General features: G+C 44.3%; 1 non-coding gene across 1 annotated transcript; it reads left to right on the forward strand.

Annotated features, from left to right (window-relative positions):
* The first annotated feature begins 1,774 nt into the window (after positions 1–1,774).
* On the forward strand, positions 1,775–1,847 carry TRNAG-UCC (transfer RNA glycine (anticodon UCC)). The gene has a single exon. It is a non-coding gene; the product is annotated as a tRNA-Gly (tRNA).
* Positions 1,848–16,196: the final 14,349 nt, after the last annotated feature.

Below are 16,196 nucleotides of genomic sequence, written 5' to 3' on the forward strand. Positions count from 1 at the left end.
AGTATAGACAGAGAGACATAAAATTTGGCTGATTTCCACAGGCAGTAAAAAAATTGATTTTAAAGACAGTAAAACAAGAAAATAAATGTTGAGCTTTGCTCAGAGGCACCCCAGGAGCCCTGCTGATATTCCTCATTATCCAGGCTGCATTTGAACTTTAAGACACCAACAAATGGACTTCAAGCTCCCAGTCATATTGGGCTACCAAATTAGCCTTCACTCTTTTCTGATTTCCCCCCCTATTTTTATCTTTCCCATTCCCCTAAGTCATTAAAGGATGACTTTGGAACTAAATTTTGCGTAGTAAGTGCCAGATAGCTTCATAGCGACGAGACATCCTGTTAATGGTGAATCAGAACTGGGCAGCGTGCAGAAGGAGTGATGTTTTGTCTGTAGTAGAGCGGAGAGTCATAGGTGACCACACACGCTGCTCCTGGCACATCTTGGGACCCACCAAAGAAGCCCAGCCCCGTGAGTGATGGCCAAGGTATTTCCACTCTGAGGACCCAGGGGAACAGACAGGACCCTCAGCCCAGTTTTCGGATCAAATAGATTCTTCTGCCATTACTAGACTCAAGGCTTTAGGAAAGCTGTTTCCGTTGTCTGTCTGCCTTCCTTATACAACAAACACTGAATTAACAACGTCTTGTGTGTGCCAGACCCGGTGAGAGGCTCCAGGAACAAAGCCTTCACCCCGGGGGTTGCTGGGACGTGGAGCGGGCACCCGGACACGCCGCCAGCACAAGTGCTATGTAAACTAGCTGGCATACAGATGCTAATCATCACGATTATCATGGATTTGGCGGCAGGAGCCACCCAATAAGCTAATTTTGCCTAAACTTCCAAGCCTAGGAAATGAATTTTTGTTGGGATAAATGTCCGAGTGATAGGGTAATGAAGAAGGAAGCCACTCTAGTGTCTGGGACTTTCTGTGGGTTTTACCAGGACCAGTTTAGATACCGTCAAAGGAACATGGCCAGCATCAGAGTTTAAAAGCAAAGTAATAAGGCTGGGACATCTTTTTCTTAGAATGAAAAGAGGGGTACATGAGAACACGATCTAGTGTTCCTAGTTCTTTGCTAGTATTACTCTGAGTCATAGTTTCTTAAGTCCTAGAAATAATTTTGCTGCTGCTGCTGACAAGCAAGGAGGAAGGTGACGGGGGAAGGAGCTGCCCAGTGAAGTCCCCATCCCACCTTTCTCCGTAAACATTGATTTTGAAGGCTTTCAAAGTCTGTGGAATAGGATGTTATTCAGCATTGCTCACATCTAGTAGACCCATAAAGAAAAACTGCAGTAACACGCAGTGAGAGCTAGAAGGGATTTTAAAATTGTCCTCAGCAGTTCAGGCCTCAAAACCTGTGATCCGTGGTCAAGTTTCCATAACGCAATATATTTTCTCAAATGCTAAATTATTAGATAATTTTGTTTCTTAAATTTTATTGATTTTTGAATATGTAGTACATGCACGGTGCTACACAGCTTAAAGAGGACAAAAAGACATGCAGAGAGAAGTAAGGCTTTCACTCAGGCCACCGACTTCTCTTTCCAGAGACGGCCCCATCATAGCCAAACAGAGAGAAGGTGAGTCAAGTGAAAAGACTGGCCTCTGCTTTGAACTCCAGCCCACAGCCATCTGCCTTTTTGACACCTCCCCTTGGATGGCTCAAAGGCACCTTGAACTCATTATGTTCCAAACAGGGCATTTCTCAGGATCTTCCTCCCAGACCCTACTTCTCCACATCTCTACCCTCAGAAAGCTTGCCCAGGGACGTCCCTGGTGGTCCAGTGGTTAAGACTCTGCACTTCCAATGCAGGGGGCGTGGGTTCAATTCCTAGTTGGGGAACTGAGATCCCATATGCTGCACAATGTGGCCAAAAAATAAATAAAAAGAAAGCTTGCCTATCTCCATCCAGTGGTGAGAATCAGAAGACCAGCCCAGACAGCAACCTCCTTCTTCTTCATCCCGCTTCAAACCTTCAGACCAGGCTCAACGTCCTGTCAGTTTTACCTTTGAGTAAAGTTCTTCAGTCTGTCCGTTCTTCTGCAGGTCCCCTCGCCACAGCCAGCAGGACACGCGCCACCAGCATCTCCCCGGGGACCACTGCCCATAGTACTTTCTTCACTGGTGCATCTGGCTCACTGAGACCCACCAGTCCCCTTCTGCTGAGGCTGACTGCACCACCACCCAGCAGTCTTCCTACAGCCCTCGGAACAAGGTCAGCCCTTCCTTGACCTGTAAGCCCTGAGTGGTCACCTTGGGACCTTCCTTCCACCCCCAGGGATGCTCCTCTCTTTGAGTTAGGTCACCCTACCCCCATTATTATGCACTCTCACAACCTCAGGCATCTCCTTGACTTAGCATTTACTACACTGGAAATTTTGCCTTTAATTCCAAGTCCTTGCTTCATGTTTGTCCCCCCACCTACCCAGGGCTTTCCAGGCGACACTAGGGGTAAAGAACCTGCCTGCCAATGCAGGTTAGACAGAAGAGACACAGATTCCATCCCTGAGTCAGGAAGATCCCTGGAGCAGGGCCCGGCAACCTGCTCCAGTATTCTTGGCTGGAGAATCCCGTGGACAGAGGAGCTTGGCAGGCTACAGTCCATAGGGTCACACAGAGTTGGACATGACTGAAGCAACATAGCAGGCATGCCCACCTACCCAGATGACTGCTCGAGGGCAGAAGCCCCGTATTATAGCACATCAAACACTGGCATAGAGCAGGCACTCAACTAATACTGGCTGAACAGAAGACTGACCGGTAAGGAAAGAGTAAATCACTTCATTTTTAAAATTTCTGGTTGCATTGAGTCTTCCTTGCTTTGCATGGGCTAGTTGCGGGGAACAGGGTCTACTCTCCAGTTGCAGTGAGCTGGCTTCTCTTGTTGTGGAGCATAGGCTCTAGATGAGCAGGCTCTGCAGTCGGGGCTCACGGGCTTAGTTGCCCCACAGAAGGTGGAATCTTCTCGGACCAGGGATGGAATTTGTGTCCCCTGCATAAACAGGCAGATTTTTAACCACCTTCCCACCAGGGAAGTCCATAAACCATTTCTTTTGAGATACTGTCCTTCCTAGTTCCAGGAATCAACATGCCCTATCTTTTTATAAAAGGCGATGATAATAGTGTTTACTTAAAGACTTATTTTAAAAAATTAAATGTTGACAATTGAAGGGAGGGTCTCTCGATGCAAAACCCTAAAGCTGACAAACTACTGCTTAAAGCCCAAGGATAGAATCTCAGATCCAGAAATCCTGGAGGAGTGTAAATACCTTCCTGAGGAATAAGTTGCCCTAAAGTCAAGGGGAGCATAGTTAAAACTCTCAGTTACTTCCAATTCTGTGTCCCTCCTTCCCTCCCTTTCCTGTCTGAGGCTCATTACATGCATTCTAAGCCGGAGTTCCATGAAGATGGAGAGAAGATCCCCTAAGATTGTGCATCTGGTTAGTAACACCTCCAGGTCCAGAACTCACCTATCCGTCCATCAACGTGTCTCTACACCCAGCAGTGTGTAGCATCCCAGCTGTCTAAAAGACAACATAGCAAATGCACAGTTAAGAAAACAAACAGAAAGAAGCAGTCCGGCTCTTCTTGGCTGGCTGACCCTGGCTGTTTGCACAAAGTCAGTGCTCTATGAGTGAATGAGTGAATGAATGAATGCATGAATGACTGGTCACTCTGACTTTCTTCTGGGACTCATCGTCTGAATCTACAGTCACAGGATCATGTTTCCCAGTCCCCCAGAGCCCTGTCCCCAGCTACACCATGGGCTGGGTGAACAGGGACCACTCTTGGTGGTCCTTCATACCAACTATGGGCCAAGCATCGCTCAGGTACATGGTCTCTCCCATGGGGAGTTTGCGCTCTAGGAGGAGACAGAGAAGAAGTACACATACACACACAAAAATATGATTTTACATAGTTACCAGAGCTTTGGAAAACATAGAGTGAGGGACTAGGGCTGGTGTGGGCTGAGGATGGCTGTTTCAGCTCTGTGATCAGGGAAGGCCTGGCTGGATAGGAGCAAAGATCAGGTAAGACCCTTCCAGGAAAGGGAGGGAGCCAGGACCTGGAACCGAGACAGGTGAGCTGGCAAGTTACAGGAACAGCTGGGAGGCCAGCCTGGCCGGCATGGTGACAGCATGGGCAGAGTGACCAGAATTGTGGAAAAGAGAGCTACTGGACGGGGTCAGGGGGCGGGATTGATCATGCAGGGCCCCCGAGGTGTTCATGCTTATTAAGTGAATATGCCAGCAAACACAGGATAATGGAGACAATTATAGTTTCAGGGGAAGCACACAGCACCCAGCACAGGAGCCAGAACTGCCATGTTCAAATATCAACTCTATTACCATTAGCAGTGTTACCTAAGACCTTGATTTCCCTATGGATAAATGGGGATAATAATGATACTCACCAGTGCAGAGCTGTCTTGAGATTAAATGAGATGATAAAATATTCAGTGGAATATTGTGCTGCGCTGTGCTTAGTCACTCAGTCATGTCCGACTCTTTGTGACCCCATGGACTGAAGCCTGCCAGGCTCCTCTGTCCATGGGAACTCTCTAGGCAAGAATACTGGAGTGGGATGTCATGCCCTCTGCCAGGGGATCTTGCCAACCCAGGGATCAAAGTCATGTCTCCCGCATCGCATCGCAGGCAGATTCTTCACCAGCTGAGTCACCACGGAAGCCCACAGTGGAATATTACTCAATCATTAAAAAAAAGAATGAAATAATGCCATTTGTAGCAACATGAATGGACTCGGAGGACATTTTACCAAATGAAGTGATTCAGACAAAGACAAACATGATATTATTTATATATGTACTCTAAAAATGATACAAATGAACTTATTTACAAAACAGAAGCACTCACAGACTTAGAGAATAGACTTGTGGCTACAAAAGGGGTAAGGGGAATAAATTATGAGGTTGGGATTAACATATACACACAACTATATATAAAATAGATCATCAACAAGGACCTACTATATAGCACAGGGAACTCTACCCAGTAGTCTGTGATACCCTGTAAGGGAAAAGAATCTGAAAAAAAATTTATATGTATATACTTATAACTGAATCACTTTACTGTACCCCTGAAACCAACACAACATTGTAAATCAACTATACTCCAATATAAAATAAAAACTAAAAAATAAGACGATGTACATCAAAGAATGTGGTGGAGATGAATCTACAGAATTGTGATATAAGAAGAAATCCCAACCAGGCATTTCTAAACCCAGCATAAAGCAATTCTGTGGTACCCAAGCTCTAAGACTGTCCACTTATACAGGCTGGTTGACCAGTAAACCTTCCATTTGTGGAACTGCTGCTGAAAGCATTTGTGTATTAAGTTTGTTATGTCATGCTGCTGCTGCTGCTGCTAAGTCACTTCAGTGGTGTCCGACTCTGTGTGACCCCATAGACAGCAACCCGCCAGGCTCCCCCATCCCTGGGATTCTCCAGGCAAGAAAACTGGAGTGGGTTACCATTTCCTCCTCCAGTGGGTTTTCCTGACCCCGGGATCAAACCTGCTCCTTTTGAGTCTCCTGCATTGGCAGGCAGATTCACACACATACACATACACACACACACACACACATATGGCTCATGTCCACTCCTCTTGTTCTCCTTGATTAACAGGAGTATATTAAGTACAATTTGTTGATGAAGATGCCGAGGAAGCTCTCTGATACCAAAATCATCTGAAATTGATCATTTGTCTAAAATTGCACAAACTCACAAAACTTACTTCTGAAAAAACTAAAGAAAAACCAGCCAAAGAGGCCAAGGAAAGCAGAAACAAGCTCACTGGTAAACACCCCTGGGTCCTAAACCATGAGTTGGGTGCTTGCATTTCCAGATGAGCCCCAAGTTCCATGCAGGTGCTTTTGCATCTAACAGATCCGAAGCCAAGAGAGGGTGGTCACAGGCACTGTGTGTGGTTAGAGATCCGCATCTCCCTTACCGTCCCCACAGGATGAGGAAGGAGGCCTTCCCTTGGCACATCAGCCATCTGGGCCACAGCCCTCCCTGAGTGGCTCCTCATGACCCAGGCCTCTGCCTCACTCCTTCCCAGCCCAGCTGTCCCCTCTCCCAGACCCTGGGCTTCAGGGAACACCAGCTCTGCCTTCTGGGAGCCACAGTGGGCTCAGACCCGGGGAGAGCCTGCAACGATGGCCTGTGTGTGCCCAGAACTGCTGATCCAAATAGACTCCTGCCACTTCCCTGCCAAGCCAGAGACGCTCAACAGGCACTGCATCCCCTCGGAATGCCAGAGGAGGGGGGCGCACCATCCCATTTCTCACCTATCCCCCCACCCCCCTCAAGTCATACTTGTCCTTTACCCAGCCAGCTGTCTCCCGGGATCTCCCACTGGCTTGAGACAGACATAGAAGTAGACGACTCTTTGCGACCCTACGGACCATACCCGACCAGGCTCCTCTGCCCATGGGATTCTCCAGGCAAGAATACTGGAGTGGGTTACCATGCCCTCCTCCAGGGAATCTTCCCGACCCAAGGATCAAACCTGAGTCTCTTATGCCTCCTGCTTTGGCAGGCAGGTTCTTTACCACTAGCGCCACCTGGAAGGGGCAGGGTATATCCCACCCAGCTAGACAAATACAGGTCCCAGGAGGCTCTGAACAAATGTTGAGTTTCCTTCCTCCTTCTCTCTAGGTGATAGACAGAGGCCCCCAGGGAGTGTTTTCATCTTCCAGGAGAACATGCTCCATTAGTCCAGAACATCACTGTCCTCTCCGCCTCCAGTTTTCTTGGCCAACACTCAATCCCTCATGGAGTATTCTCGACACTTTAAAGGATCTGGCCAGCATGAACGCCACTGAGACTGCATTCTTTAATTAATATTTATTGAGTGTCCCTATTAGGTGCCTGGCAAGCACACTGTGTTGTGTGTGGCAAAAATATCTATTCCCTTTCCTTTCCAAGAAAGTACATTCCTGGACAACCCAAGAATGTTGACATGCCAAGGAAAGGAAAAACATACTCTAGCACCAGCAAGAGTGAGCTGGAAATGCGTGAGAGGACAGAGGTAGTTCACAGTAGTCAGGAAATGGGAGCTTGAGTCCTGGGGTCCCAAACTGGCTGTGCAAGTTCCAGTAGGTAGCAACACTTCTCTGAATCTGCGTCTGCACAAATGTGAACAACAGTATCACTCTGCCTGCCTCCTGGGGCTGAGGATGCTGTAGAAACCAGATGAGATCACGTAAGTGACACTCTGAAAAGTTTCATATGCCATATAAATGCCAGATATTTCCTCCCAAATAAAATCTTTAGTGCCTTTCTTGGTAGGCACAAAACATTGAATGAGATTTGAAAAAATGGAGCTCTGGGAGGTCAAAATCTGCCAAATGCCATAGGGCATGAGTTTAGATTTTGAGGCTCTGACCCAAACTGTGGACAAGCTCCTCTACCCTTTGATAAATACTAAATACATTCATCTTCAGCTATATGTATGTATATGTGTATTACACACAGACACACTAGGAAGGTGTGTAGGAAGGACCACACTTTGAGGGTCCTTTTGCAATAACCTGGGGTTGTATATCTGCAAATACAGAAAACCTTATGCAAACATGATATGAATAATTAGACTATGGTGGCCTGAAGAATTCCATGGACCGTATAGTCCATGAGGTCACAAAGAGTTGGACACAACTGAACGATTTTCACTATTTCATTTCACGGCTATAATATGGCTTCTCAGGTGGCACAGTGTAAAGAATCTGCCTGCCAATGCAGGATATGTGAGAGATGTGGGTTTGATCTCTGGGTCGGGAAGATCCCCTGGAGTAGGAAATGGTAACCCACACCAGTATTCTTGCCTGGAAAATCCCATGGACAGAGAAGCCCAGTGGGCTACAGTCTATGGGACTGCAAAGAGTTGAACATGTCTGAGCATGCACCTTTACATTTACCTTTTCTTTTCTTTTTTTAACTATAATAACACTGTCACCTGTGCAAACTCCAGAATTTTAATTTTACACATTTCTGGCATAAATTGGTGTGATCTTTCTGGACAGCAGTAGAGAGTTTGACCAAGAACCTTAAAAATATTTCTGTGGATAAACAAACCGTGGTATGGAATACCATAATGGAATACAATGGAATATTATTCAGCCTTGAAAAGGAAGGAAATTCTGACATATACTACAACATGGATGAAACTTGAGGACATGCTAAGTGAAATAAACTGTCACAAAAGGACAAATACTGTATGATTTCACTTACATGAAGTACCTAGAGTAGTCAAATTCATAGAGACAGAAAGAACAGAGGTTACAACAGGCTCAGGGGGCAGCGGGAATGAGGAGTTAGTGTTTAATGGATATGGAGTTTCAATTCTGCAAGATGAAAAAAATTCTGGAGGTGGATGGTGGCGATGGTTGCACAACAATGTGAATGTACTTAATGCCACTAAACAGTACATGTAAAAATAGTTTAAATGGTAAATTTTATGTAATGTATATTTTACCACAAGTTTTAAAAAGTGTTTCCATTTCTGAACCAGTAATCCATCTAGGAATGTATTCAAAGGACATAATAAGAGAAGAGGGCAAAGATGTTTGTATAAGGGTGTTGACTTAAGTCTTATTTTGGAACAACTGGAGACAGTCCAAGGGCGAAATAATAGCAGAATGAGCAAACAGATTATAAAATATCTGTGTTAGGAAACACCATGCCGCCAATAAAAAGCTTGCTTTTGAAGAATATATAATGACATGGCAAAATATTCATGAGAAACAGGACTCAAAACCATCTGCTCAAAGTGATCACAAAATTGGAATATGATACCACTATATGAAAAAGGAAAAAGGTCATAAGGAAGCAAACCATTGGTTACCTCTGGGTGGAAGGGATTATAGACACATTTTTACGTTCTTCTTCATGTTTCCTAATGTTCTTTGATGAGTATGTATTAATTACTTTTATATTTCAGAAAAATGGTAATTCAATATTAAAAGGACTATGGCGCTTGCAGATGTGTCTCTAGATCCCTCGTGGATCTGGGTACGCTCAGGCAGAGTGGCTCACAGTGTTTCATAGAAGAGACTTCCAAAAGCTCTCCTGGAAGATGAATCAGGTCTGTAATGTACATTGTCTACAAAATACTTACGGCACAGTGGAGATACTTGTGATAAATGTCTGTGATTATGTAACCGTGGTCAAAAATACTTTATTGCTTTGGGGTATCGGTAGCAGTTTTGTTGAAATTTGGGGGATTATACAAAACAGTTGCCTAAAGATGATATGTCAGAAATACGAAACATAAGGTCAAATGTATATTTCATGTTTGAGAAGGATGTGGTTGACAAGTATGATTCACATGGGTTTAGCTAAAATGTCCAAAATATAATCTCCATTATATGTGAAATAGAAGTATTAGAAGTTGACAACCTAAAAGACAACATATAATGGAAGAAAAGCTCCCATTTTTCAATGCAAACAAAACAAACAAACAAACAAAAAATACTTAGGGAAAGCATTCCACAAATAATGCATGAGCTAAAGGCAGGCATTTTTCAAATGCTAAAGAAGACTTGCATGAATGAAAACATACACCCTGTTCTTGGATAGGAAGGCAGTGTTACAAAGATGTCAATCCTTTTCAGATTAATGTATAATTTAACTTAATCCCAATAGAAATGTCAATGGGTTTAAGCTAAAGATGTGCAGGGGAACTGGCCAAGCTAATAAAAGTAAGAGTAAAGTTCAAATGAAAAGCAAATGCTAGGTAAAATTTGAAAAAGAAGAGGGATCGGGACTAGCCCAACTAAATATTAAAAAGATACTATAAAGCTTTAGTAATTAAACAGGTTTTTACTGACACATGCATAAATAGATCCATGCAACAGGATGGAGAGGTCAGAAAGCAGTTTAAATATATTTCTTTTCAAAGAATCTAGTTATGACTTTGATAAGTTTTTATATTATATATTTGTTTTCTGTTTTGTTAATTGCTGGGTTCTGAGTTCTGTTGTCCTTTTCTCTTTGAATTTCAGGTGTGTTTCTTTCCCCCTAACTGAATTAGATACTTAGATCATTGATTTCTTAGCCTTCCTTCTTTTATAACACATACATAAAAACTATACATTTCTTTCAGTATAATTTTAGCTATAGCTTATAAGCTTTGATGTATTTTCATTGTCATTTAGTTAAAAATACTTTCTACTTTCCATTTGACCCATAGTTTATTTTAGAAGTGTGTTGCCTAGTTTCCAAACATTTGGGGGACTTTCTAGCTCCCTTTTTGCAACTCAATTTCATAGCAGTCAGAAAACATTCTCTGAATGATTTCAAATATATATATGGGATTTAGTTAAATATAAATCTTTCAAATCACTTGAAAGAAAATGAATATCCAATAAATAACATTGGGACAACTCAATGGGGACATGGAAAACAAAAACACCAGTTTCTCACTTCACATAATAAAGGAAATTCCAGATGGATCAAAGATTTCAACATAAAAACTAAAGCCATAATATTAGAAAAATATAAGAGGAAACTTTTAAAACATTTCAGAGTAGGGAAAAGTCTTCTAAATCTAACCTGAAAAGATTGATAAATTTACTCAACATAAAAATACTCAAATCTTTGCTGGCCCAAACTACCATGAACTCGCTCTTACAGGTGAGAGGGCATGTTCTGGGAGGAATATGAGCAGAAGTTAAGTACTGGTAGAGTTTAGGACTCGGCAAGTTTCATGGCCAATAACTAGGTCTTGAATGGTTGGGATTCTATAGATAGGGAGGAAGTGGGGCAAGTACTTCAGATCCTGGGAAGTAAGGACAGGCAAGCGCTTCACCATGTCAGCAAAGCATTTGCTTCAGTCTTCAAGGCGGACTCATCTCATTTAGTGTAATACATTGTCCAGGACTCTAATCAGATGTGTGGGTCATAGGTGATAAAATCCTTCCACACTGAGCACTCTGAGGTTCCTTCCAGATCTGCCACATAGCCCTGCGACCCTGAGCCCATCACTAAATCCCACTGGGTACCATCTCCTCAGCTGTCAAAATGGACAGCATACATATACATACCTATGGCTGATTCACGCTGATGTCTGGCAGAAAAGTGAAAGTCCCTCAGTTGTGTCCGACTCTTTGCGACCCCATGGACTATACAGTCCATGGAATTCTCTAGGCCAGAATACTGGAGGGGGTAGCCTTTCCCTTCTCCAGGGGATCTTCCCAACCCAAGGATCAAACCCAGGTCTCTCGCATTGCAGGCAGATTCTTTACCAGCTGAGTCACAAGGGAAGCCCAATGTTTGGCAGAAAGCAACACAATTCTGTAAAGCAATTATTCTTCAATTAAAAAACAAAAAACGTATGGCATGAGAAGTAGTGGTTAGAAGCACAAACTTGGGACTCCCCCGGTGGTCCAGTGGCTAGGACTCTGTGCTCCCAATGCAGGGGGCGGGAGGGTCCATCCCTGATCAGGGAACTAGGTCTCACATGCAACAACGAAGACTGAAGATCCTAAGTGTGCAGTCAAATAAATAAATAAATTAGAAGCACAAAATCTGGAATCGAACTACCTGGGTTCAAATCTTGGCTTTGCCCCTTGCTAGCAATGTGCCTCAGTGTTCACATCTATAAAATAGGGAGGATGATCATGGTACCTTCATCGAGGATCATTCTGAATTTAATAAATTAACACTTTCATTAGTATATGTAGCAAAACATTTAGAAAATCTCTGACATATAGCTCTATGTTAGCTGTAAAATAACAATCATCAGTGTTACTATTATTTAAGTTGACTCATAAATGAAAAAGACCTCCTATACTAAGAGGTAGATGACTTCGTTTGTAGTTAAAGACGGAATTTTACATCCTGAAATAAGAGATGCTGGGAAATCTCTTTCCTATTATTCCTCAGGAATTACAGACTCAGGATTAGGAAGAACATTAGACATGATTAATAGGAGATCAGATCATCCGGCCTGTTTGAAGAAGTTCAAGCCTCTGAATTGCGCTTTCAAGGAAACCTGCTCTTCTCTTGGTGAACTTTTTAGTTAGAAGGCTGACGCCAAACTGAACTGGTTTGCCTTCTTATAACTTCCCCTCATCCATGCAACTCCTAGCTTTAGCAGTCATGTAACAAATGTAACCTCCCTCTACACTCCAGCTCTTCTTGACAATTTTACCAAGTCTTCCTTCACCTCCTCTCCTAGTAACTAAACACGCTCTGTTCTTTTGGGCTATTGACCCAGAATAGGATTTCTGATCCCTCACCATCACTGTAGCAATGCTCTGGAGGGTCTCAGTTGGTTAACATTCCTGTTGAAAGTTGGTACCCAGATCACAGCATTTTGGGTCTGGAAAGTCCCACACATGAATGCTGAGTGAATGAATGAATGGGACAAAGTTCTCCAATTAGCACCATAATATGCCAGAACTATCATCTCCCTTTTATTATCACAAAAGTGAAAGTGTTAGTCGCTCAGTCATGTCTGACTCTTTGTGAACTATAGCCCGCCAGGCTCTTCTGTTCATGGGATTCTCCAGGCAAGAATACTGGAGTGGGTTGCCATTTCCTTCTACAGGGGATTTTTCCAACCCAGGGATTGAACCCAGGTCTCCCATATTGCAGGCGAATTCCTTACTGTCTGAGCTACCAGGGAAGCCCAGAAGTTTATTATCACAACCTCAGATTATATTAGCTTTTCCAAGTGGAGCATTCAGCTCTGGTCCAGCCTTTCTCCCCTTTGTCATCCTGAGATACAGCTACGGTCATCACCAGCATTTCTGCCATGCCCCTATTTTCCCGGCACAAAATTTCCAGGCATCTAAGTACACAGTGGGATCTGAGGAAACTGATGGACCAAGACTAGTCTAACTTAGTGACAAGGCACAATTTTTTTTTTTTTTTTGCCATGCCCCAGGGCATGGGGGATCCTAGTTTTCCAACTGGGGACGAACCTGTGTCCCCTGCAGTGGAAGAGCAGAGTTCCAACCCCTAGACTGTCAGGGAAGTTCCAACAGGGCAACATTTTTGACTGATCTACAGACACAATAGAGGGAGATCCTCTTGAACAGTAGGTTAGCTGAGGCACAGAAGAATAAAAGTTTGATCAAGGTCACCCAGGGTTGGGGCTGGAGCTGCCCTCCCTCACAGTGCCCTCCCCACAGATGTGCGTGTGCTCAGCCCCGTGCTCTGGTTAAAGGGTTCATGCTGCCCCGCAGAGCAGTCCAGCAGGAAAGCCCTGGTTAGCAGGCATCCACGCACCAGGGCTCTGGGAGGGCATGCTGCGTCTGCCCTTCGGCAAACTACTTCACTTTCTAGATTATGCTTCCTGGAGGGCGGTGAGAGGGGTGTTGGTCTCTCCCAGCATTAAAGTTTAAAGCTTGAGGCTTCCCTGGTGGTTCAGTGGTAAAGAATCCCCCTGCTAACGCAGGGGACACAGGTTCAATCCCTGGTCCGGGAAGATCCCACCTGCCGTGGAGTAACTAAACCTGTGCGCCGGAACTGTTTGTGCTCTAGAGCCTGGGAACCACAAATGCTGAACCCACCTGCCGCAACTAGAGAGGAGCCCCTGCTCTCCACAGCTAGAGACGAGCCTTCATAGCAACGAGGACTCAGCACAGACAAGAATAAATAAATTAAATAGTAATTAAAAAGAAGTTTAATGCTTAAAATCAACTTACTTTATGATTTATTAACCTTTTCTTGACATATAACCTACATACAGAAAAGTGCATGCATCTTAAGCATACAGCTTGATCAACTATCACCAACTAAATACACCCAACTCCCAGGTTGAAAACAAGAACAACACTGGTACTTAGAAACTCCCTTCCTCTTTCCCTCCCAATCACCCCCAACCATGGTACCTAACCATTTTCCTGCTTCCTCACACCTGGGATTACTTTTGCCTGCTTTTGAACTTTCTGTAAAAGGAATCACCACATTTTTTAATGCACTTTTTTCGAAGCAACTAAAAATTTACACGACAAGGAATTTGGGGATGCCATTGTTTTTGATTTGGGCAACCCGCAAGCTGCTTTAAATTCATTCTATATGGACCACGAAGAGATCTGAGAAAAAATATTTTACTTGGCCTGATCAACTCACCAAATGAATCTCAGCAGCCTCTCTGGAGGCCCCTGGGGCTCCTTTGCTAGTGTCCTTACCCCTGTTCAGAAGCACCTAAATCCTATGATTCTAAGACCCAAGTCAGACTAACTTAAAAAACCAAACAAAAACCCCTTCCTTTCAGGATAGTTTTACATTTTAGTCAAGTTACAATACAGTGCAGCCCGTTCCCACATACCCTGCACTCAATTTCCCCTATTGTTAACATCTCACATTACTATGATACCATTTTGTCACAACTCAGAAACTGGATTGGTTTATTACGATTAACTCAACCTCATACTTGATTCTAATTCCATAGTTTTTCCCTAATGTCCTTTTTATTTATTTTGAACAAATGGCTGATTCTAAGGTGTGGGCAGGAACTGCTCAAAATAAGTCTAGAGAACCGTGTAGTGTCAGAGAGCAGGAAAGTGCTCAAAGATCAAAAGGATGGGGCATACATTACATTTAATCCTCATGTCTCCCTAGGCTCTCTGAACTGTGACAGTTTCTCAAGATTTTGCTTGTTTTTGATGTCCTTGACAGTTTTGAGAAATATTGGTCAGGTATTTTGTAGACTGCAACTCACCTGGGTTTGTCCGATGTTTTCCTCGTGGTGATGGGTTTGGGGGAGGAAGATTATAGAGATGAAGGGTTGCCCTCACCACAGCAAATCAGGAGGCCACGACACTGACATAACTTCCCCCTGGTGACCTTGATCCTGATCATCCGACTGAGGCTGTGTCTGCCGTTTCTGCACTGCAGAGCCCCTCTCCTGCTGTCCTGCCCACACTGTACCCTCGGAAGCGAGTCACGAAGCACAGCTCACATTCAATGGGAAGGGTTTTAAGCTCCACTTCTTTGAGGGGAGAATGTCTACATAAATTAATTGGAGTTATCTGTGTGGGAGATTTGACTCCTCCCTTATTCATTCATTCCTTAGATCAATCATTTCTTTGTGTCAGTATGGATTCATTCACGGATATTTACTTTACACTTTGTATTAAAATCCTCTATGACGGTGCTTACTCTTTTGCTCAAATTGTTTCAGCCTTGGCCATCAGGAGCGCTTTCAGGTGGCTCCTGTGTCCCTTTCGCAGACCCCATCCTTTTCATCTTTGAGCACTTTCCTGCTTTCTGGCACTACAAGGTTCTCTAGACTTATTCTGAGCATTTCCTGCCCACGCCTTAGAATCAGCCATTTGTTCAAAGAGGAGATTGGCCAGTTTTGACTCCCTTTCCCCTCAAGATGCTGGGAAATAGCCCAGCTTTATTATGCGGCACAAACTAGCCGTTTGCAAATAGTTTTAAATCCAGTTCGATGTTTTGTGGAGTTTTCCTCTGATTTCGGTTTGTTGCTACAGTTCGGGTGTGTGCTCAACCTCTTTGCCTACCAGCTCTTCTCCCAAATGGTTTCCAATTTGCTTGAAGCTACTTTCCTCACTCACTTGACAGACTGTGATGTTGACCCGCCCCAAGTGAGTCAGGATGCAGAGCTGAGAGAATAAATTACAGAGGTCTTCCTCTTGCCAGGCCTACACACACACACACGCACACACACACACACACTGAGGGGACACACATACTCACCCTGAGGACACACACCACACACACACACACACACACACACCTGCCCACCCACCCAAGAAGGGAGAAGGCAACCACAGGGCGGGCAATAGAGGCCTTCGCTCAGACAGCCGTGTTCAAAGGGAAGAACAGGGAGGCGCTTGGGCAATCCAGCATGCAGGTCTGAGCTGGCCTGGGGTTTTAGCACAGGAGGAGTGAGTTCTTCTGAACAGGACCAATTAAAACCTTTTAAAGTAATTGTTCCCCTGCCTTCTTTCAAAGTGGAGCACTAATCGTCTTTCACTCTTCCCACCATTCCATCATTTAAAATTAAACCCTTTCTTCCCTCCCAGGGCTGCCTGTGGCGCATCAGAGAAGTCACACTACCCAGGTTTGCAGCTGGGGGGCTGTGGAAGGCGGTCCTGAGGCTAACTTTGCTTAACACAGAATGAACAAGGACTCTATCTGGCTCTCATCACCGCCCCCACCCCTGCCGCAGAGCAGAGAGGAGAGGGGGA

Source organism: Muntiacus reevesi, chromosome 4 (assembly GCF_963930625.1).
Source record: "Muntiacus reevesi chromosome 4, mMunRee1.1, whole genome shotgun sequence".
In the NCBI taxonomy this organism is placed as follows: Eukaryota; Metazoa; Chordata; class Mammalia; order Artiodactyla; family Cervidae; genus Muntiacus; species Muntiacus reevesi.